The sequence below is a fragment of the Amblyomma maculatum genome, chromosome 2 (genome assembly GCF_055883805.1).
Source record: "Amblyomma maculatum isolate TAMU_Amacu chromosome 2, ASM5588380v1, whole genome shotgun sequence".
Taxonomy (NCBI): Eukaryota; Metazoa; Arthropoda; class Arachnida; order Ixodida; family Ixodidae; genus Amblyomma; species Amblyomma maculatum.
This window is the reverse complement of record NC_139345.1, coordinates 133,705,980-133,730,985: the sequence shown is the minus strand read 5'-3', so window position 1 is coordinate 133,730,985 and position 25,006 is coordinate 133,705,980. Positions and strand designations below refer to the sequence as shown.

The window sequence follows — 25,006 nt, the reverse complement described above, 5'->3', positions numbered from 1 at the left end:
CTGCCTGCCTGCCTGCCTGCCTGCCTGCCTGCCTGCCTGCCTGCCTGCCTGCCTGCCTGCCTGCCTGCCTGCCTGCCTGCCTGCCTGCCTGCCTGCCTGCCTGCCTGCCTGCCTGCCTGCCTGCCTGCCTGCCTGCCTGCCTGCCTGCCTGCCTGCCTGCCTGCCTGCCTGCCTGCCTGCCTGCCTGCCTGCCTGCCTGCCTGCCTGCCTGCCTGCCTGCCTGCCTGCCTGCCTGCCTGCCTGCCTGCCTGCCTGCCTGCCTGCCTGCCTGCCTGCCTGCCTGCCTGCCTGCCTGCCTGCCTGCCTGCCTGCCTGCCTGCCTGCCTGCCTGCCTGCCTGCCTGCCTGCCTGCCTGCCTGCCTGCCTGCCTGCCTGCCTGCCTGCCTGCCTGCCTGCCTGCCTGCCTGCCTGCCTGCCTGCCTGCCTGCCTGCCTGCCTGCCTGCCTGCCTGCCTGCCTGCCTGCCTGCCTGCCTGCCTGCCTGCCTGCCTGCCTGCCTGCCTGCCTGCCTGCCTGCCTGCCTGCCTGCCTGCCTGCCTGCCTGCCTGCCTGCCTGCCTGCCTGCCTGCCTGCCTGCCTGCCTGCCCGCCCGCCCGCCCGCCCGCCCGCCCGCCCGCCCGCCCGCCCGCCCGCCCGCCCGCCCGCCTAGTTACCCATCCACTTGACCTAGCTGCTCGACTGTTGACGTACCTGCGACCAAATTATTGCTGCAAGTATTAGCCGAGGTATTCTGAAGTATCTATAACAGCAGCCGTCGCTTGAGGGGGCGTAATTGCTTATACAGGCCAAATTTATTTTGCCTCTTCTTTCGCATCTGCTTCCTTCGTGGACTTTCTAATTTCGCCTGTCAGTTTTTGCGATCTCATTCAGAAAGTTGTTTATTCATGGCGTGGGCGAATGGAGGTGCAAAAGAGGTTATAATGAACGAATAAATTCATTCAGGGAAGAAATATCGCTCTGGTTGTTAACCATTAAGGCTAGAAAATGATGTGCACACCCTATACTCCTAACGGAAGTGATTTTTGTTTGTCTGATATCGGATAACTTGATTCCATACACATTTGCAGGCATAAAACGGTCAAACTAAATTTACGAAGCATGCGTGAAAGTCATCATAAGAAAGGGCGTTTTCTCTTCTTCATGAAAACTTTGAAAGTAATAAACGAAACATTTCATATCATTTTACGAAAACTCCATTCGCTTTCATCTCAGCTGCTCTCAGGAGAAAATGTTGATGATATATTTCGGAGTATTTGACTCTGATAAAATACTTTTACAAAGAAGCTAAGCCATTTCAAAGAAATTGTGTGTCCTGTGACAACAGACATTTAAACCTCTGTTTGATGTATAGGGGGCCTTCATTCATGACGCAAGAGTCACATGGTATTCCTCGGTGCCGACGTGTTTCCGCAAATGCTTTATATAGCGTCAATGGCTACGTTGGCACCTGTATATAGATTCTTTAGTAATACAGTACTACACGTGTAAAAGTTGTCGCCCTTAAAGCAGAAGGTAGTTGAAATACAGAAGAATTTCCAGGTTGCTACTTACTTCGGGGCCGCTTTAAAATAACAATCCTTGCTCTGTGACAAATACCTACAAGGACGGCCACCACTACACTCATCGCTCATCGTTGCGATGCAGAAAAATCACTGAACACAAAGGGCATCGTGTAGTAGAAGTGCTACGCTTTTCCACGTTGTGCTTTCAACTGCAGCTGCTCGCCCGAAGTTCAAATGTCGACGCGTCAAAGAAAGGAGCGGCGAATTCTTGTAGTTGTATTAATCAGCCAACACTTTTCCCACATTTTTTTTTTCAGCACTTTTTCCGCAGTACCAATTTATAAAGAGTGCTAAGCTTCCGAGCTGTTGTGCGCTATTCGGACTCCCATCATAAAGGTAAGCTTGGAACGACTGGCAGAATTGTCGGCATCACTAGCCTTCATTGTAATTCGAGTTTTATGAAAAACAGTTTTCAAAGTGTGCTCATTGCTATCAGTAAATAATATTCGGAATATTTAGCCCGCAGTGTGGTAGTTACCACCAGATAGAGTCCTCTCTTGCTCTTGGAACAGCGGTAAGACAGAGGGACTTGTATATAAAACATCCTATAGCCGCATCCGTGATGTATATTCGACATGTCCCACGATATTTTGTGGTCATTTTCTACAACCAGAGGTATTCATAACTGCCCAGCAATGAGCACACAGCTACGCTGAGGCGCTGTTCAGTTAACGGTATATAGAAACATCATTTACGCTCTTGGCGTAGCACAAGTGTTCGGAGTAAAACTGAAATAACCATAGCCTATCCGAGCTTCTTGAAGAAATCCGTCCTCATCTTATACCTGGCTGTACGCCTTGGTTGAGAGAGCTGCTTTAAAACGAGGTCTCAATAAAAATTTCTGTAAATACCAGCTACATTTGGTTTCTTTCAGAATAGTACCTTAGATGTTGACATACAATCCGTAATCTGTTGGCACCATTTCTTGTCCTTCTCAATTCTATTATATACTCTAATTTTCACTACAGAGATCTCACATCTCTGTTAAAACCCACACATCTCCCCCCTTTAAATAAAATTAGGCATACGATTCCCTCTTGCATAGGTCTAGCTTAGCTGAGGATTACATGGCAGCCTTTTTGTTAAATTCATCAATTCTCTCCCAGTGGCTGATTTTGGTGAGATCCAACTGCTGTTTACATGATACGGTTTTGCCGCTATTCGTAACATCAATATTCCTACTAACAAAACTAGATCAATTTTTTTGGGTTTTCTCTCGTGATCCGGTTCAGCGTTCAGAAACACACAGAGGACATGCTTTCAAGACGTTGTCTGTGGGTTTCTTCTGTGTCATTAATTGCATTGCTGCAGTTAGCAATAAGGGCGTACAGCGTCATCTATATGGGCGCTGTAGCGTCCATATAGATGACGCTGTACAGCCTCATTGCTAACTGCAGCAGTACAATTAATGACACAGAAGAAAGCAACAGATAATGTCTAGGAAGCATAGTCCTGTGTGTGTTTCTTCTGTGTCATTGTTTCCGCTGCTGCGGCTAGTACCGTTGTTTAACAACTATCTCTGCAATCTACCTTGTAAAATATATACTGTCAATAGCCTACTCGTTGTATTGCAAGTTCTTTCCATCTAATTTTTATACCTCACTGTGGTTCTTGTATGCCATTTTGTAGCATTCTTGTTGAAGTCTGGTTCTCAAATCGCTCTGAACCGATACGTCTCACTGGTCGAGGCACCCCACAGGGTTCGGTGTTGTCGCCCACATTGTTCAACGTGGCGATGGCAGGACTTCCTCCGCTGCTGTCAAAAATTCCTGATCTGCATCATGCGCTCTATGCTGACGACATCACGTTATGGATCACCAAAGGCTCTGACGGCCACATCCAAGACAGCCTTCAAGAAACAATTGAGATGACACAGCAGTACGCAACTGAGCGCGGGCTTACATCCGCGCCTGAGAAATCAGAACTGCTTGTGATTCGTGCACGAGCGAGGACCCAAGTAGTCGACTGGGAAATCGACTTGCATCTCGAAGGAATTCCCATCCCTAGAGTAGATCGACTAAGGGCACTGGGCCTGTATCTGCAGAGCAACGGCAGAGCGACCTACACTATACAGCTGCTGAAGAAGCAATTCGCGCAGGTGGCGCACTTGATCCGCCGTATTTCCAACAGACGTGGGGGGCTCAAGGAAAGGGATACCATGCGAATCGTGCAGGCGCTATTAATCATCCGTATGACGTTTCACGCCACTTATCACAAGTTCAATCGAACTGAATTCAATCATCTGAACATCTTTCTCAGATCGGCCGTAAAGACAGCCCTCGGACTTCCCCCGTACACCTCGACGCATCGCCTGCTTCAGCTTGGCCTCCACAACACCGCAGAAGAGCTGATAGAAGCCCAAAGGAATGGCCAACTCACGCGCCTTCGAGACACTAGAGTGGGCAGGACTGTTCTCCGTAGACTAGGCTACCCGGAGCCGACAACACCGCTGCAACAGAGGTACCATGCCATCTCGCCCAAACTCGCAGCTAAGATCAGGGTCGCGCCAGTCCCAAAGAATATGGACCCGCAACTCCACACTGGTCGTAGGACCGCTAGAGTCAAGGCACTCCTGCGCCAGTACAGAGGTGTCCAAACTGTTTTATATGTCGACGCGGCGAGATATCCATCGGGCACAGACGCTATGGCACTAGCTGTTACGGACGCCAACGGCTCAATTAAGATTACGGGCTCCTTTCGTGGCAGGAACTCGAGCACGACGGCTGCGGAGACTGCCATAGCGGTAGCACTCACCTTCATAAACCACATGGACACATGTTACAAACATCCCACCAGTTCGACATACTCAATAATCACAGATTCAGAAGCTGCGTGTCGCGCCTTCGCGAAGAATGCATTATCTTTCGAGGCTTCACGCGTGCTCTCACCTATAAACTATGATACCTTTCCCATTGTTAAAATTGTTTGGACTCCTGGTCACTCCTCCCTTCCTGGCAACGAGAGTGCGCACGCGCTCGCCTGAGCAGCAACCTTCCGGGCGCTGTCGACGGAAGCGGAGGGGGAAGTAGACACAGAGGACGCCAGCACAGTTCCACCGTCTTACACCCACATTACACTATATTACCGTAAACAAAGAAAAAGTCTGCGACCGCCGCACCCAACGCTCACCAAGGCCGAAGCTGTGGCATGGCGACAACTGCAGACTCACACGTATACAAATTTGTACCACAAACATTTGTTCTTCCCCACCCGCTACCCAGATAAATGCCCCACCTGCCAACAACACCGACCTACACTATATCATTCTGTTTGGGCCTGCCCAAAGCCACCCGGCGGCATTCCACCTGTACCTCACCCCACCCTCTCACCTTGGGAAGATGCCTTGTCCCGCACGGAGCTGGCCGAACAACGCCGGCTAATCGAGCAGGCCGAGAGGATTGCCGTGGTCCATGGGCTTATGGACTGATTTGTATTTATTCTTTCTGAGACCGTTTTATTCGCAACAACCCGCAAGACCAGCGACAGCTGTTTTGGCGGGCCAGCAGGATTTAGGCAGCACATGGACCCTGGACTGAGGGCTCCACCCAGGAAGAAAAGGAAGTTTATATAATAAATGTTTTTCCTCCTCCTCCTCAAATCCCTCAATCGGAAGCGTTGACTCCTTCCTCGGGTTATTTTCATTCTACTTCAGCTCAGTCATTTTGTGCGATGTTCAGCTCACAAGAACAATCCTACAATACATTCCTTCCTTATCTGATCCAACCAACACAAGTTTGCTCTAATACACTTTTCTCATTTTATGTCGAGTCGTCTTCACAGACGTTTTTATGTTCCAGATAGAAACACTACGTTTAACGGAAGCAGGCGTGAAGAATATATTATGTGGCTGAATACGCGTCTCCCAGTTTATCTTGTTTTCGGACTGCACCCTATTTTTTTCTGCTGAGTACATTTTCGTTAAAGCATGGATGGATACTTAATTGGAATACTACACAGCACAGGCTTTGTGCATTCAATGCACCAAGTACTGCCCTCAGAAGCCGGAAATAATACGTACTGCTTCCTTTTATCAAGACACCATGCGCACAATACCTGTCGTTGACAGAAACTATTGTTACAAAACTGGTTCTGGCTGCAGATTTGTCATTTTTACAACGGGAAGCCTTTCTTGGCTCATGAGTGGCGTGGACAGAGCCTATCATCAGAGCGCGTGCTCACGCAGTGACACGAGAAAAGTTCTGTCACCAACAGAATTCGAACCAATATCCCTCCGTTCCTCTGCCGAGCGCACACTGTATTCCCAGGGAACGAAAGCGCGGCATAGGGCGGCAGGAAACAAGGCGGGTGGATCAGGTCAACAAGCTTTCGGTGCCCAAGGCAACGTAGCTAGCAGAGGACCGGGGTTATTGAAGCATCAGCTGGACTATGCGCCCTGCAGGACGTATATTACGGCTGATGATGCTTATGGGTTTATTTCAAGCAACTTTTTAGCGCACTCGATAAGGCTAAGATTTTGGTTCTAGTCTCATAGAGCCTCAGCCATTTTCAAGTTAGCCAATAGCTTTAACTTTCCACTTCTTTTCACTCAGCCCTACAATACAGAAGGATTTAGACGAAGTGATTTTTTATACTTCACTGGCTGCCTGCCGCAGATATATGTGTACTTCCAAAACTGGGAAGACATCTCTAGAGAGGTTGAAATGTCGGTCTCGGAGGTGGTAACCGCTTTATGACTTCTGGGAGGGAGGCTGAGAAGGCATGAATGAGGCGGTTGCACTGAGCGACGACGTGGACCAAAGAAATGTATGAACAGAGGCAGCGCTAAGCAGCCTTTTGGTCATAGACGTGTTTCGGCAACGAGGCGGCCCATGATTTAGCCGAGATCTCTACTTCCGGGCAAACGCGGAGCCGCCCGACTGTCAGGAGATGGATGGACGTTTCCAAACCTATAAAAAAATTATCGAAAATTTATAAATTAGCAAGACGTCTGATGCCACCACGGGATCCTAGCTTAAATAATAAAGAGGCCATAGCCTGGCGGCGATTACAAGCCGGAAATTTCACAAACCCTGTCTGGTTGTTTCACACAAAAATAGATGAGAGAAAAAGGATAAATGTAAAGTCTGCGAAGCGAGGGGGCCCTCGACAATATACTTTGGGCATGCCCTAAGTTGCCGGGTGCTAGGGACAACATTAAACGTACGGAAGCCTGGGTCACCCTACTGAGAAGCGACGTCCCCGTTGACCAGCAAAGAGCCGTCCGCTTGGCGGCAGAGGCCGCGAATAACCAATGTATATTCGCAAGTCCTTAATCCCGGAGGTTTCAGCCCCCGTTCCTAAGGCCTGCGTGCCAGGAGCGAGGAGTAGGGGTCTCCTAAATCAGTGGAAAATAGAGTTTTAATCAATCTATCAATACATATATGAAGCTGACCAAGAAGGGCGTCCGATTCAGGCGTCCGTGCCGCGCCTTTCATTTGCCCCTTCCCCGAACGTCGCAGCACACAGCAAACAGAAGCAAACCCAGATGTCTAGGAGGCATTAGTATAGCATGTATCGCCGGACACATGTATAACGCCGTAAAGGAAGGGAGGAATGTGGGAGTGAAAGAATAGAGGTAGCTATCCGTAGTGGAGGGCTTCTATCCATAGCACTAAAATGGCTTTCGCCTCATTGCAATTTATTGATCCAAAGTGCCCTGTGTAACTTTTTTTGCATTGTTTACGAGCTTAGTTCTACTTATATATAAATGCTTCTAGATACTTTAATCAATCTTACTGGAGGCATACCAATGTGCAAGTCAAGAGCGCTTATTTATGGGTCAGAGAGATTCGTATCTGAGTAGTAACGTGTTCGGATCACTAATCAAAAAGCGTACAATAGCTGCAGACTTTAAAAGAATGGGGGGCTGGTGAAATTTCTGCTGTTGCCGGCGAGTGGCTAAGATAACTTCCACTCTCCAGTTATAACTCTTTTCGATGACATTTTTTGCAGCTCCCATTCCAGTTTTTTCAGGTTCTATATAGCTTTCAAAATGTACAGTTTGATCCTTCGCTGTTTTCAGTGGTGCATCGTGTCCCAATCCACCATACAGAACAGAGAACTACCCAGAATGCGTTGGACAAGTATGTGATTTTCTATTTTTTACTGTCATTAAATCGCATGATATGCTTAATGCATTCTAATCATTATTAACCGGCTTACCATGCGGTGAAACAAAAAAGCGTCTTCAAAATATAGCCAGATATGTGCGCATTCGTCGAACCCCTGACGTTATTCAATAATTTCGTCCACCCATTGTCCTTAGTAAGCTCGCGCTCGACTTTTTGAAAAGATCTGTTTGCAATCAATACATTTTGCCGAAGAAAGCCAGTCCAATATATTATCTTCGTATTAGGAGTCATATGCCAAAATTATTTTTGCTTCTTCGTTACCGCTACTTTATTATGAAAATCTATTTAACCAACGCTGCGCAGCAAACGTTTTCTAGTCTAGCAAGGCAGTAATTCATAAATAGGCCTCTACTATTGATAATTTAAAGGGACACTAAAGAGAAAACTGAAGTGGGCTTGCATCGACAGAATCCCAATTCCTGATTACAAAAAATCCACTTATATTGAAAACAGAGCTCTTATAAGGTAGTAAAAAGGAAGAGCAGAAAAACAGGTATCGCCGCCACAGCCGAAACTTGCAACTACAAATCACGTGACGCGCGCGCTAGGGATCCCAGAGGCTGACAAATGCGAATGACGCTGCCCGTTTGAATGCGGTCGTAGGTTTTGTCTCGAATATGATAGCACGCGTTTATCGTGCGTAAACGATGGCGAAAAGAACACGTAAACGTTGCAAGGCAATTAAAAAAAAATATACTTGGTGGCGCACAGGCACCCACTTCAGTTTCGGCTATGTTCCGGCTCAGGCGCTTAGTGCGTGATCGAATAGTTTCAAGTTTGGACCTGCAACGCCTGAATTAAGAGGTTGGAGAAGCAGATGCGCCTGGCTCGTTCACATTTGAGCATTCTGAGGCGCGACCGAGCGAAATCCGCTGCTCGGCAATTGCTGCTCGACAATTGTATAATTTTTCTCAGCTGCAGTCATGGTGCGGCTGGCGAAGGCAAGCACTTTTTCAAGGGAAGTTGCGCCGCGCTGTAGAAGTACAGCCCCGAAACCGCGACCACTGGCATCAGTGTGCAGGATGGTTGGAGCGGTGTCACTACAGTGGCCAAGAACAGGATCTGATGTCAGGGCGCGCTTGAAGTTCCTAAATGCGGGTTCGCACTGTGCAGTCCACACAAAAGCGCTGCGCCCTTTAGAAAGTTCATGAAGGGGAGCAGCAATAGTTTCAAAATGTCTAATAAAACGGCGGAAATAGGATGCCAGGCCGAGAAGACTGCGCAAATCTGCAGTCCGTTGAGGACGAGCAAAATTTAGGACCACCATAATGTTTTCAGAGTCTGGACGAATGCCACCATGACTCACCAGATGTACCTATATTTTAATTTCATTCTGTGCAAAGTGGCACTTCTTGTTGTTGTATTGAAGGCCTGCTGAATCGAGACATGTGAGAACTTCATTCAGGCGCGTAAGATAGCCGCTAAAGTTGATGAAAAGATAACAATGTCGTCCAAGTAACATAAACAGGTTCTCCATTTTAGTCCACGAAGTACTGTATCAATCGTTCTTTCAAATGTTGCTGGTTCGTTACAAAGGCCGCTGAGCATAACGTTAAATTCGTAAAGGTCATCGGGTGTTGCGAAGGCGGTTTTTTCTTTGTCGTCCTCGTGCATAGGTATTTGCCAATAACCTGAGCGGAGGTCCAAGGTCGAGAAATATTCGGAGCCTTGGAAGGAGTCAAGGGCGTCATCAATTCGCGGCATCGGATATACATCTTTGCGGGTAATTTTGTTGAGTGCGCGGTAATCAACACAAAAGCGTACCGAGCCGTCTTTTTTTTTAACTAGCACTACTGGGGATGACCATGGGCTTGTTAAGGGACGAATTATATTGCGATGGAGCATGTCATTTACATTTTCTTCAATTACTTTTCGTTCAGAGAGGGAAACCCGATAAGGCCGTCGGCGAACGATAGAGTTACAAAAATGGGTTGGTGATCTCGAAGCAATGTCAGCAGTTCTTGGCGTTGGTTAGGCGTGAGGTTCGGATTAATAGTCTTTGAAAGAACAGGAAGAGAAACGTCTGTCAAAATCAGCGTGAATAACAGAAATTCCAGCCCCTGTATAATCAAAGCTTCGACCAATAATCCTTCAGCGAAAACAGAAATCAAATTGTACGATCAGGAGGACTTTTAGTAAGTTCGCAGAGTGCAGTTTGACCTCCGGCAACAGCATTACTTAGTTTTTCGAATGGCGGACAGAAAGAGTTGTTGCGGGACGGAGAGGAGAAATTGAGCGGCGGTATGGGAATGGAGAGCGGCGTCGAGAGACATGGGCTTCACTAGGCTCAGGCGAGGACACTAGAGGCGGAGAGGACCGACGAGGCGGGCTGGGAATAGACCGGCGTTGGTAATATGAAGTTGAAAGCAGATCAGTTTCGAAGGTGTCGTAACCACGGCGCTCGTTCTGAATGCAGAGGCGACAGAAGCGGATTATGTGTCCTCTAATGCCACAGTAGTAGCAGACAGGTCGGGAGGGGCGCCAAGGTGCTTAATAGGGGGATGCAGGTTGAGCCGTCGCCATTGCAATGATGTGATTGTAGGATGGTGCCAGTCGGGGCGGCGGAACAAAAGGAGGGTGGGATGCTTCGACGTATGCGTAAGTCGGTGCTGGGCAGGGTTCAAGAGGGTCGGACGCCATTGGTCGGGTGATTGTTGCCAGCTCATTTTTAATGATGATGCCGAGACCGGCGTCATTAGAAGATACGGTAGAAGGATCGCACCCGTGTCGAAGACAGGCTTGAAGGTTTAGAGCTCCTCCCGGATGATGGCTCGAATCAGTGCCCGTAGATCGAAGTCAGCAGAGCTCGGGCCAGTAGCGATGCCCGGCTGCAAGTGGGAGGACTGCAGCTGGTCGATGCGTTGGCAGGTCGTAATAATGGCGTCAACAGTAGAAGAATTCTGGGCAATTAGGGTGTTATAAGCCACAGAATTAATTCCTTTCAAGACGTGGTGTACGCGTTCAGGTCCCGGCATCGTGAAACTAATATGCCGGCAAAGTGCAAGTTTGGCCTCTATGTAAGACGCATAAGACTCATCAGGACCTTGGAGGCTGGAAGCGAGCTTGTTTTTCGCGATCTTACTCCGAACTGTTGGGTCCGCGAAGTATTGGCGAAACTGCTGCTTGAATGTGTTCCAGTTAGTGTTGAAGGGTTCGCGGTTAATAAACCACGTTCTGGCGAGGTAGAAAGAAACATTCAGAAATTTTAGAGCATCGTCCCACCGGTTGTAGTTACTGCAGCGTTCATAGGTGTCCAGCCAGTCATCGACGTCTTAATCGCGACGCCGGTTCGTGGGTACTCTCGGTGGAGATAACGATGGTGGCAGGCGGTAAACAGCGACCGGAACATAGCTCCAGTGAGTGGCAGGGCACAAAACAGCAAAGGGATCGAGTCTCACCTCCAACACTTGTGGAAGAAGGCCAGGTCGAGACGGCAAGGTCGAGACGGCAAGGCAAGGGATGCCGTGTCTGGCCTTTATTCCGATGGACAACTGAGGTGCGTGCCACCGGTGACACCGCGGGATGATGAAGAAGATGAAGGAATGTACACGTAAAAGAGCATCTTTGGAAGGCTTAGACATTGTAAAAGATCAATTTAAAAATTTGATATACGATTGTTTTTTAGTCGTGGAGCTGGCTTCGAAGTTGAAGACCTTTCATATTGTAGGCGGTGCCTGTAGTCAAGACGAATCAGAAAACCCAAGACTGATGATGTCGGAAACCCTCACGACCTCGAACTCGCTTGATACGGAAGAAGCCATCTTCGCATGCAGCGGCTGTAGTCTACACTAGAGCCATCATCACTGGAGTGACTCTAAGCATGTGGTATATAATTATGAAAGGAAGAATCTGCGGCATTTCTCGTAGTATTCTCCTCAACCTTGACCCAACTCAATAATTAAGGGAAATCGATCTAATTGGATGCAAGCGTATGCAGAGAACTCAAGCAAAAAAGCAGACCACACATACCCTCTAGAAGAAGCCGCCTGAGCCGTGGACGCCGCTTTAGAGCTGGAACCCTTCCAAAAGCCTCTGACCACATACCACAATTACACCACACACTGCGGACTAGGAACGACATACGCGCCACCACAGTAGTCAATCTCAGAGAACAGGTGGTGTAGAAAAACTTCCAACTGATGCATTCCCCAAACCCTAAATAAGAAATTTGCCCTACTTGAAGCTCCTGTGTTCAAATCGCATAATTAAACGATATAATTAGCCGTTACAAGGACATAGTGTATGCACTGTTGATACTTTTTGCACTGCACTGCCTGATAATATCCAATTATTAATTATCAGAGATGTGTTTCAGTTACGCTTTCTCACTTTTAAGGCAAGAGCCTTTTGAGGCTCCTGGAACAAACTCCCTTCGGCGAGAGCTGTGTGCCAGATGTGCGCGGGATGTGTGCATTGGATCTATGCCCTGATGTGTCAACTTTCAATCATCCTGATCACGTCATCAGAAAATAAAAGTCCTGTCTCCACCGCTAATCGAACCTCCATCCCTCGCATCCCTAGCCGAGCGCTTTACCCAACTGCGCCACATCCGGGAAAGCGAAACGTTCATCATAATTCTCATTGTCTACCATGAGGTTGATATTAGCAATGACGCTGGCGCTGGAGTTAATGATAATAAAAATGGCAACAGTAGCAATAACAATGCTGGTACGTTTAGTTGGTAATGATAACCGTATTTCGATTTTCGGCAGCGAAGACTCCACAGTCCTCTCGGTACTTTTTTATTTTGCTGACGAAACGCTACGTCCTTCCATGCGCATCGAGTTGCAAGCTTTTCTTCATCACTGATCTAAAGCGGCATCTCAAGATCGTAACAGCTGCAGCAGTTGCGCCTACATTACAAATTACCGGATTGTTCCTAGACTGTGATTCACGGATCCAAAGAACTCGCATGGCAGCTATGTTATGCGGGGCGTCATGGCTTCGATGTGTTCGCCGAAACACGGGCTCCGTCATATATACAGAAAAGTTCTATAGACTTCAAATGGTTTCATGCTTTTCAGCGCCTGGCATAGCTCTGAAACGAGCATAGTCTTCCCGGTTTAAGACCAATACAAGGCCGGACCATCAGGATTGAGTTCCGACCCAGACATGACCTGTTAAATTTGAAGCCTCATCCGCAGAATGTCATCTTGTTTGAGCGCCGATATTTGTTAAGGTCACTCCGGGTCGAGCCCCATACGGGACTTGTAATCTGGATTAATCGCTACACCAGACACGTATAAATCGAAGGTTTGCACAGGACGTGCAAGTAATTTAAAGGATATATACAAAATCAGCATGTACAGAAAAAAAACGGGTTTAAAAATGTACCGAATGTTTAAAAAAAGAGCCAAATGAATTTTTATTTTTCATATCGATACCTGCTTTTCTTTATCTAATCACCCCCAAAATGAGTCAGCAACACCTAACTCAGTGTTTTATACAAAACCATAACCCCATGCTCCTCTCATGATACTTATATTTTTGGTGACCATAGGAAATTCAGTAGACTGATCAACTCCTGATAATGCGCTTATATTTTGCTGGGACTTCAATTATACAAGATTTGTATTTCCAATCACAGCATATAGCCAAGTATTAGGGACAACGCCGAAAGCAGCAAATGAAGAGAATAGCGTTGAAATAGGTTAACTCCTGAATGCACTGACCGGGGCCGGCAAAAGAACAATTCAATACTGCGGCGGCGATAAGAGCAAGTGCGCTCTTGGCGTTCGAACTACGAAGGCCCGTTGCAATGGTCGGCACTGAATTAAGTCGGGGAACAAAATCTAGATAAAGCCCCAAGACGTGAATAGAACAAACTTTAACTTTGTATAAACAGACGTGGGTGGCGGGGACCATTCGAGACCTTTATTAAAAATTGTATACCTATCTCTTATGATTTTGCAGCTGCTGGCGATTCAAAGTAACAAAGTAACCAATTACCTATGTGAGACCATTCGGTATGTATAAAATACATGGAGGAGGAGCTCTTTGAAGAGGGCTCATGTCATCCAGGCAGGTGAGGCTACGCCACGTGATGAGGATCCCAGGTGTTCATAAGTCCTCCATGAACGGGAACAGTGCCTATCTGGAGTGGATGCGTGCAAATCAGGCAACCATTCGAAGCTGAACTCCTGGGAATCAGAAGCAGGCATTCCTTGGTTTCACTATGGCATCTGCAAAAAAAAAAAACACAAGCATTACTGAACCACGTAGAAATCAGGATTATTGTTAAAATTCACAAGCAGAAAAGGGCCAGCATACATATCATTTCGAGCAATGAGTCCCATTGTGCAAACAATATAAAGCAGTCATAGATAATTTTAAAATGTGACAAGGTTCTTTTATAAAAAGCTGCTATGAGCTATTGCCACAACTTCGTGGTTCTTGCGCTGGATGGTATGCTGTGTTTAATGATTTCGATATGACGTTGTAGGCGGCTGGAAATTTGCTGTAGCGCCTTGACAACAAATAGACTAGAATGGTAGCGGTACTCAAATCCGAATGAAGGACATCTGTTCTTCCACTTTGATCTGTTTCCAGTTCTAAAATCTCCATAATTAATTACAGAAAAGTCATATTTATCTTCTCACACAAAACTATCGAAGGGTTGTGAAAAATGAGACAGCAGGAAGAAAATTGCAGCAATACATGCGAAATGCAAAAAAATAAAAGTGAACATTTCGTTTTATTTTTGGAATGTATGTCTAAGCTAAACAACAAAATAGACTGTTGCCTGGTACCTTTTCGCTACGAAGAGAAAGAACGAGAGAAGAGGGAGAATGTTCTGCCTGTTTTGAACAAATGCTTTCTGTAATTTCCAGCAAATACCCTCGCAAAGGCGCCTAAATCCGCGAAACACGTGAATTTCAATGCAGCTTTGTTTCCCACAGCATAATTTAAAGAAACACAAATTATGTCGCTTCTCATGTTGTAGCGCAGGAGAAGACATCATAAATTCAAAAATCACATGCGACAACCCCCTGACAAAGCAATTATGGGTTTCTTAGGGAAAGAAAACTTCGCCAGAATAAGCTGTAAGTGTGAAATGTACTCCTGGAGCGATTCCTGTGCGTCTAAAATTGGGCATGGAAAAAAACAGTACGTAATTATTACGCACTTAAATAAAGAGATTAAATGCAAATGAAAATGATCGCTCCTTCTGCCGCTACGTTGCAAAAAAAATGTATTCCGAGCGGTAGTGGTGACTCAAACAGGAAGAACGAAAAGGTTCCAACAAGTTTGAAATATGTGGCTTCAATACCACGGCTTATGACGAAATTGACTATCATTTGAATGTGGACTTGCATTATTGGTCTGCTGCATTGCAAGAGCAAGCGCTTCCGATCTCCGGTGGATGACCGACGTGCTCCCCGACGCAAGCGAATGCAGGCGACACAACAGAGATGGTCCGTATTCGGAGGATCAGTGTTACCAAAGACAAATTGCAATTCTCACTATTCGTTCAGGGCTGCTTTGCGCACATGTTAGGCTTGATGGTTCTCAATAAGTTATCAAGAACTCATTCCACCATTCTCATTCTCTATTCCGGCCTAAAAGAATTAAAAGTGTCCCATATACTATGGTATTTTCCGAATGATGACGAGATCAACAGACGGGGGTCTTCTAGACAGGGCTTTTGAGGTGCGCTGGTATTCCCGCAACGTGTCTGATGAGGCTTTTTGATTCCACAGTCTGCGAACAGCTCCAAATATTCTGAGTTGAATCGTTCGATGGCGAACCTTGTGTAGGGTGCAGTGACGACACGGAGGCGTGTTCATTACCACGAACAACAAAAGCTTTTTAACATATAACTTAAAAAGGGGCCGTCGGCCAGAGGCACTGCACGAACGTCTTTCCCATCCAAAAGGCAAGTGTAAATGAAGGATTCAGGTAGTCAAGAGCGAGCGCCTTTGTGTATAGATCGGATGGGACGAGAGAGAAAGGGAAATGTACTTATAAGTACATTTCCCTTTCTCTCTCGTCCTGCAGCCACTGACAAAGAAACCGGATCTTTGGTTTGTAGCAGCGACCACCGTCGAGTAGACACGCATCCCGACGCAACGGACAGCTTCCCGATAGCTCCCTGCCACACACACGTTTCAAGAATAACCATCAACGCAACAGGTGGGGAGAGGGGGAGAAGGCAAAAGGCGAAGCCAGACAAACCAGCACCGAGACCTCACAAAGCCCTACTCTCCCTCCCAACGCTAAGATAGACGGATGGTGACTGCAGCTGCGTTGTATAGTCAGGCGAGAGAGAAAGCAGGTTTGATGGGGTCAGCATGTAAAACCACAAAGAACAAATGGCGCCTCACGACGTAGAGGATAGAAAGCTATAGGGAAATTGGTCGACCGGGAAGGAAGTGTTGGAGATGGCATTTGAGTGATTGTTCAATCAGTGGCAAAACAGCCTGCGAGGAGTGCGCCCCCCCCACCCTTCTTCCGAGCCGAAAGCTCACTGGCTAAACACATCGGGTGCGCGGGTCGTGAGCTCATGTACTTTATTATAAACTTAACTATGCCTTTAAGCTGCCATTTCGCCCTACCACTGCTCTCTTTTATTTCCTCTTAGCGTCCACTCGTTGTCTAATTCATTCGGCCAGCCACGGATCCCATGCTCTTGCACAAATATTTTCCTTCATTTTTGTTTTGTTTATATTTATATAACCTCTTGCTCTTACTACTTTACAGCGAACCCAGTTACTTATTGCTCCTGCGGCATGCCATCCTCGTCTCGGCGGAGAAGAAGACAGTCTCAGCACGCGTGCTTGGCAGGCGTGCTGAGGCTGTCGTCTTCTTCGCCGAGACGACGATGGCATGCCACAAATTGTTGCCACGGAGGGGGAACCGGCGCCCATGATCTTATCTGCCAGCGCAGCGAGGGATTCTAGTGTCTGAGATGAAGACACGCTCAGGAGCATGGGCGCCTGTGGTGGTAGACGCTGCAGACGAGTCCCCGCAGGAGTGCGCTGTCGTGTGAAGCAGCGGAGTATCCAGCCAGAGCGGTCATGCGACGCAACAGCTTGGTAGGCTTGCGATCTCCGAGCTCTTCTAATGCAAGGAGCTGCTGCAGACGACGCAGCTCCGTTTCAGAAGTCCGCTGGACCAAACAATACCACTTTTACTAGCCAGAACAGGCTACAAAAGATGCGAAAGCCTGTTCCAGTCCAGATAGGTAAAAACTGTGCAAAAGTGGGGTTAATTACGCAGAAAACAAAAATTCGTTACACAACATCGGCAGCCAAGGCCTAATTACCTCGTCGAAGAACGCAGGAATATGCGTTGTTACATGGCGCGACATGTGCAATTTTATCGTGTGCACGCGGCGACTGCCATTTCGTGACGTATATGCGTGTCCCATAAATGGCTGCGGCGAAACTCCATGTGCAACTTGGGCAAACTAGAAGCGCTACCTTCAAGCGCTTTCAATTCCCTGTGTGTTGATATGTATAGCTTTAACAGTACGATGTTGCAAACGTCAATTCGTTTATTCGCTCTAGGAAATTCAGTTGCATATGGATCACCAGCCCCGTCAGCTTGCAGCCCATTTCATATTTCATGAAGTCTGAGGGAATAGGCTTCTATATACAAAAATTGCCATTCAACCTCACTGGCCAGCACTGTGCAAGAAACACACCTTAATCGTACCCTGTTTTTTTTTTTAACATTATTCCTTAGCTATTCGGCGTAACGACGACTCAAGCGCTGTGCTCAGCAACCCAAGTCTTTATAAACGTTTCATGTGATAACAGCTGTACAGCAAACGAGCGCGCAGGCAAAAGCAAAATGCGGCTTCTGCCCCGAGCTGTGAATGCGTTTAAATGCCATTTGACTAAATGCTTTCACTAGAAATTCCATGCAATGGCTTCTAGCATGCGTGCCATAATATTGTTCAATATTGTCTAATGCATGCAATAATAATGTCGTGCGACTATATAGAAATACGAAACCATGATTTCATTTTTAACTATAAATAACTTCTTTCTGCTACTACTTTCCAGCGAAAATCATGAAAATCAATCATCTCTTTCTCCAAAACATCTCGAAATATTCGGTTAATATATATTATAACGCCGTGCGCTGTGGCCGGCGGTTCATGGAATAAAAAAAGTGTATAGAATAAAACATACCCTAAAAATAGCTAAAATGTTTCCTCAGAAATTTCATTAAATTGCTTCTAGTATGCGTGTATTAAAATACACGAGTATCGATGCCTGTTTTGATTTCAATAGTAAAAGAAAATATTATTTTCAAATTAAATATAGCCAGGCCTCTGCATGGCGCACATTATCGGGATGTCGCGGGACAACGTGGTTCATTTTCGGCAGTATTTAAGAATGGCTTGGCAGATATAGAAATAAGAAGGGAGAAAGTAGTCAGTAATCAGATACTCGTAGACAGCTTTTAAAATCGGCGCCACCCCATAATAGGATAACTCAGTACAAACTAGTCCCATGTAGCCAACTCTTAGAGGTGACACGTCCGATATTGCGTGGACGGAAGCCAAAAGGGGCCAATGTAGCCAGTTTCTAAAGACGGTTGATCCAATATCGGGAAAATATGGGATAAGCAGGACCAACATCGACAACGTTTTGAACGGTAGCACCAACATTGGTGCAACACGTAAACACTGGTCCGTCATTGCACGAACTGGCTTAATTTATGTTGGGCAAACAACGACAAGTTCGGCCTCTGTGGGGCCACCATTTGCCAGTACATTACGAATATTGGACCACTGTCGTGTGCTGCCTGGGTATCTATCTATCTATCTATCTATCTATCTATCTATCTATCTATCTATCTATCTATCTATCTATCTATCTATCTATCTATCTATCTATCTATCTATCTATCTATCTATCTATCTATCTATCTATCTATCTATCTATCTATCTATCTATCTATCTATCTATCTATCTATCTATCTATCTATCTATCTATCTATCTATCTATCTATCTATCTATCTATCTATCTATCTATCTATCTATCTATCTATCTACCTATCTATCTATCTATCTATCTATCTATCTATCTATCTATCTATCTATCTATCTATCTATCTATCTATCTATCTATCTATCTATCTATCTATCTATCTATCTATCTATCTATCTATCTATCTATCTATCTATCTATCTATCTATCTATCTATCTATCTATCTATCTATCTATCTATCTATCTATCTATCTATCTATCTATCTATCTATCTATCTATCTATCTATCTATCTATCTATCTATCTATCTATCTATCTATCTATCTATCTATCTATCTATCTATCTATCTATCTGTCTGTCTGTCTGTCTGTCTGTCTGTCTGTCTGTCTGTCTGTCTGTCTGTCTGTCTGTCTGTCTGTCTGTCTGTCTGTCTGTCTGTCTGTCTGTCTGTCTGTCTGTCTGTCTGTCTGTCTGTCTGTCTGTCTGTCTGTCTCTCTGTCTGTCTGTCTCTCTGTCTGTCTGTCTGTCTGTCTGTCTGTCTGTCTGTCTGTCTGTCTGTCTGTCTGTCTGTCTGTCTGTCTGTCTGTCTGTCTGTCTGTCTGTCTGTCTGTCTGTCTGTCTGTCTGTCTGTCTGTCTGTCTGTCTGTCTGTCTGTCCAACTCATCACAGAAATCACTCAAATTTTACGAGATGAGATTGCGGCTGGAATCGGTTAATTATTTTCTGTAACGTTTACAATGCTGATTCTTCGTGTCACGGCTGGACATGCGTCTGTGGCTCCGGCTTTCGGAACATGTGTGCGTTCGGTCTAGGCGCTTTCTCGACTGTGTATCCGGACGACTGGGCATGCGTCTGTGGCTCCAACTTTCAGAACATATGCGCGTTTGGACAAGGTTCTTCCTCGATCGTATCTCCGACAATTTTCCCGGGCGCGTTGGTACGAATGTTGCTAGAGTAATCGCCATCTAAGGACCACTAGAGTTCATCTCAAAGCATGAGGTGGTTATAAGACCCTCACTTACCAATAGCTACCTCCTACCACGCGTAGCCGCTTGCCTCTATGAAATCTCTTTTGAGAGCTACTTGTGCCTCCCTCCTGCGCCTTATTTCATTGCCGTCCGTTAGGACGCGCGCTCGCATGACGCTGACAAATATTCAGAAGCATCTACGACTCCAAGTAGTCTGTTATGGGTTATTCATGAAGATTAGTGTACTCGTAATTTTTAAGGTTGTATATTTCATTCTTCGCTTTCGCGCTCGTGCTTACAGGAGTAATAGTAAGCCTCTGTTATCGGACTGCCGCTTTTAATTTCGCATTAAATGCAAGATAATCATAGAAGACGAAGCACAACTTTTTGAACCCCCAACCATTGCAGCGCGACCGGTGTCAGCTTGAAAACTGGGTCAGCCGCTTGACTGTTGTCGTTACTGCGACCAAATTATTGCTGCAAATATTATCCGAGGTATTCAGAAGTATATACAGGAGCAGCATTCGCTTGAGCGGACGTAATTGCTTATACAGGCCTATTTTATTCAGTCCCTTCTTTCGCATATACTTCCTTCATGGCCTTTCTAACTTCGCCTGCCAGTGTTTGCCACTTAATTCAGGAAATCACATCGCTACGGCGTGGATTAATGGAGTTACAAAAAAGTATATAACGTACGAATAAAGCAATTCTGGGAATAAATATCGCTCTGGTGGACGACCATTAAAATTAGAAAATAATGTTGGCACCATGTACTCTCAATTGAATTTGTTTTCATTTGTCTCATATCAGAGAACCTGATCGATACACATTTTCACTTATGAAACAGTCACACCAAATTTACGAAGCATGCATGGAAGCCATCGTAAGAAACTGCGTCTTCACTTCGTGTAGAAGATTTTAAAATCAATTGTCACAGACCCCCGCCTTTACGGTCATAGAGGTACGACGGGTAACTGTAACGGGGATCCCACGCCTCTGTTGACAGTAAAGAAGGGGGTTTGTGACCCCAATCTATAAAACATTACATACCACTTTAAGAACAATCATTTTACTTTGATCCCATCCTACTCATAGAATAAACCGGTGCTCATATTTTTCAGAGTATTTGACTCTGATAAAACATTTTTTCATTGAAGCTACGCTATCCTAAGAATATTTTGTGCCCTTCTGTTTGATACATGGTGCGCCTCAGTCATGACGCAAGGGTCACATGCTATTCCTCGGAGCCGACCTGTTGCTGCAAAGGCTTTATATAGCGTCAATTACGACGTTGGCGCCTGTATATGGAGTTTTTAGTAATACATTACCAAGCCTCTAAAGGATGTCGGCCTTAAATCCAGAAGGTACGCCAAATACAGGAGATTTTCCAAGTTGCAATTTATTTCGGGGCCGCTGTAAACAGCAATCCTTGCTCTCTGACAAATACGTACCAGAACAACCACCTTAACAAACATCGCTGTTGCTATGCAGAAGAATCACTGAACACAAAGGGCATCGTGTAGAAGAAATGCTGCGCTCTTCCACATCATGCTTTCAAATCTAGCTGCCTACCTGAAGTTCAAATGTCGCCGTCTCAAAGGAAGGAGTGGCGAATTCTTGCCGTTATAGTAATCAATCAACATTTTTCGACATTACCACGTCTATTTAGGGGGTATCAAGTACCATTTTATAGAGTGATGAACTTCCAAGCTGTTGTGAGCTATACGAACTCGCATCATAAAGGTAAGAATGCAGCCTTCTTTGTATTTGGTGTTATGTGAAAAAAAGCTTTCAAACTGTTTTCATTCCAATCAGTAAAATATATTCACAATACTTCGCCCACTGTGCTGTACTTACCATCTGATAAAGTCGTCTCCTGCTCTTGGAACAGTGGGAAGACAAAGGGACTTGTATATTTATCCAGCAATAACCGAACACTTCATGTATACTGTTACGGGGAGGATCATATTCATAAAAATATGTACTGGTATGGCGGGCCCACCCAGAGAAATCAACACAAGAGCGCAAGAGACCCAGAGAACAACAACCGACAGCGGTGATTTTTCTTCTTGATCGCTCGCTCCCCGTGATTTCTCCGCGATTCTTCATCGCTGACGCAGAGCACTAGACCGCAGCAGGCCGCGCGCTGTGCCTAAATTCCGGATGCAGGTTCGCGGTAGGCATCATCAAGCGGTGATGACGTTGAGGTCCTGTTTGATACCAAACCGTCCCGGTAAATCGCGGAGCTGCTTGTATGCGGCTCTTCCGCGTATGGCAATGCTGACTGTTTTGGCATGAGTTGAGACGGAGGATCCGGGGTACCGTTGAAGTCTTCTTTGCACTTCTTCGCGTGAGCACACCCCTGCGCATGGCTTGCGCTGTCGATAGACCGTGTTCTAGCACAACTGATCCCATACACAAAACTCCCACACAAAAGACAAAAAATCGCGGTCTTAGCAAACTCAAATCCCAATCTAGGTCACACGTCCAATGGCGTGGAGTTTGCGGCGAACAAGGACCAGCTCGCCGTGTAGAAAAGAGGGAACAGGTCGTGCCGCCGCACAGGACGCCTGCGGCCGCGCATGAGCTTGTCGGAGGTTGCGCCGAGCGTCCAGGCGAGCGAGATATAAGCTACGGGCAGATTCTGTTTAAGAGGTAGCAGGGCGGAACAGGCTGAACTGCGTGTCGAGGGGAACGACGGGCATTCGGCCGTAGACAACAGAGGACGGCATCAGCCCTGTTGTGTCGTGCGATTCGATGTTGACGACGACCGCGGAGGCAGGAACAAAGCAGTCCCAGTTGGTGTGGGAAGGAGCTGCGTAGGCCACCGGTATGTCAGTCACGCTAGGGTAGACCCGTTCCACGAGTCTGCTGCACTGTGTGTGGCTGACGGATATGGTCGAGTGCCGCATGCAGAGAGAGCGGAGAGCAGTCTCAAATTCTCTCGACATGAAGCAGGTCGGACTGTCCGTGATGAGGTGACCCGGAACGCCATTGTGGAAAACGAGCTGCCGCTGCACAAACAGGGCGGCGTGGCGGAAGGAGGAGTCGGGGACCGGCAGGGCTTAAACCCACTTAGAGAAGTACTCTTGAGCAACCACGACATGCAGCCAGGTCACTAGGCGAACCGAGGGGCGGGACGGCCTGCAGCGGCGCCCTTGGATTGACTATATGGGACTTCCGGTTTTGGCATGTCCGGCACGACGCTGTGTTGGCGGACGTCAGTACACATATTGGGCCCCCAAAAGCGATCCAAGACGCGTGCGAAAGTCTTGTCTAGAACAAGGTGGCCTGCCGTGGAAGCGTCGTACAGACCGCTCATGACATGCGGTTGCAGTGCAGCCAAGACCACAACCAACCACTGGACAGCCGATCACGGAGCCGCTTTACGCGGTACAGGATAATGTCTGTGTGTCGATAGGCGTTGCGCAGCTGGCGGGTGCACGTCCCGACACCGGCTCTGAGGGTGCGGATTATCACAGTCAGGTCAGGATAACGGTCGTGTGCGGTCCGCAGATCCATCAAAGACGCCACCGGTATAGAATGGCGAGAAAGGAAATCGGCGTCCTCATGGGCGGAGCCACCCCGACGCATGATGATGTAATACTATTCCTGCAGTTGGAGAGACAAGAGCGCGAGCTTCGTATTCAAATGGATGGATCAATTCAACTAAGTCAACGTGTTGTTGTCTGTGAGTACTGTGAAGTTGCGGCCGTATAGATATGGACGGAACTTCGCGACCGCCCAGACAATGGCGAGACATTCGAGGGTCCATGAGTGATGGCGTCGCTTAATATCCGAGAGTTACCGGCTCGCATAAGCCAAGACACGCTGGTCTCCGGACTCCTCTTCCTGCAAAAGGACCGCTCCCTGTCCGTCTGTCTTGGCTGGCGTCCATCTGCAAGATGGTCGGAGCACACCCATCATAACGGGCCAAAGTAGGAGGATCGCATGCTTGGTGTCTACAAACGCTAGTTGTTGGACCGGATTTCAAGTCCACGCTGCGTTCATTTTCAGCAGGGCGCCTGAAGGCATGCTCCGTTTAGCAAAGTCCTGAATAAAGCGGCGGAAGTAGGATGCAAACGCAAGAAACTTCCGTTTCTTGAGCTTGACTGGAGCTTCGTAAGCCACTAGGGTCTGTAGTTTATCTGGGTCGGAACAAATGCCATGCCGGTCGACGACTTGACCCAAGTACGTTATCTTAGAAAACCCGAAGCACTTTTTCAATTTCAAGCGAAGCCCCGTCGTGGTAAGAGCCTAAAGAATACGATGCAGGCGTCCCTGATGCCCTTGAAAGGTGGCACCATAGACAATGACGTCGATTAAATAGACAAGCGCATGGTCGACTTCATATGGCCCAACACGTGGTTCATAAGGCGCTGAAATGTAGCTGGGGCGATGGAGAGGCCAAAAGACATTCGATTAAACTGGTAGATACCGTCGAGGGTCGCAAAACGACCTTTTCCGCGTCTTCCGGATGCAGTGGTATCTGCCAGTAGCCAGAAAGATCCAAGGTGGTGAAGTATTGAGATCCTTTCAGTCGGTAGAAGGCATCAAGGCGAGGTACCGGATAGATGTCGACACGGGTGACAGCGGTAAGTTTGCGTTAATCAACGCAGAAGCGGATCGTCCCATTTTTCTTCCACACAAGGACAACAGGTGAGGACCACGGGCTACACAAAGGGTAGATGAGGCCCTGGTCGAGCATGAAGGTCACGCGCTGCTGAACCCGCCGTTCGGCTCGTGCGACACGAGGTATAGTGGTGGACGGACCCATGAAGTTCTTCGGCACGAAGAGCGAGACAACTGTGATGCTGCTGCAGTAAGGCTTCAGTGCAGTGAGCTCCGCAGGGTTGAGGTTGGGGCCAAAGTGGAAGGACGCCCATGGTAGGGCTCCAGATGTTGGTGGGGCCGGCGTCGAAGCTGTAGGATGTAGAGAGGCGACCGGTGTGCCTGGGCCTAAAATGAACGCCGCGAACAGGGTTGAACAGTGACGAAGCACAAGAGGTTGACCACAGTGGTTACGCACCAGCATGTCAGCCTTTCTAACCATCACCGACAGAAGGCTCCGAGGCGAGGTCAACTCGCGGTCTGGAGCTGCGCAGCGGATGTGTTTGAAGAGCAAGTCGGTGGTTACTGGTCGCTAAGCTAACGCCGTACACAAGTTGCCGCTCCTGGGGGTAGGATCACGGCAGAGCCGCTGAAACTGCGAAGACGTCGGACAGCGTCACGTGTCGTCGAAGCTGCGGGGCACGCCGCGCAAGAACGCAGAGACACATGTGGCAGCCATCACCACGAAGAGGCAGAGGTCGCTACTGAAGTGAAACAAAACTGACGAACCAGGCCCTGGCGACGGGGCGGTTGGTATGCTTGTTGTTGCTGTGTAGCGAATTCGAGAA

At 47.2% G+C, this 25,006-nt stretch overlaps 1 long non-coding RNA gene across 1 annotated transcript in view; it reads left to right on the top strand.

The window, feature by feature from the left end:
- Positions 1-7,577: 7,577 nt before the first annotated feature.
- Positions 7,578-25,006, top strand: part of LOC146199928 (uncharacterized) — a 39,913-nt gene continuing 22,484 nt past the window's right edge. Inside the window, exon 1 of the long non-coding RNA XR_014705145.1 lies at positions 7,578-7,644. This is a non-coding gene — a long non-coding RNA (uncharacterized LOC146199928). The remainder of the gene's footprint in view (positions 7,645-25,006) is intronic.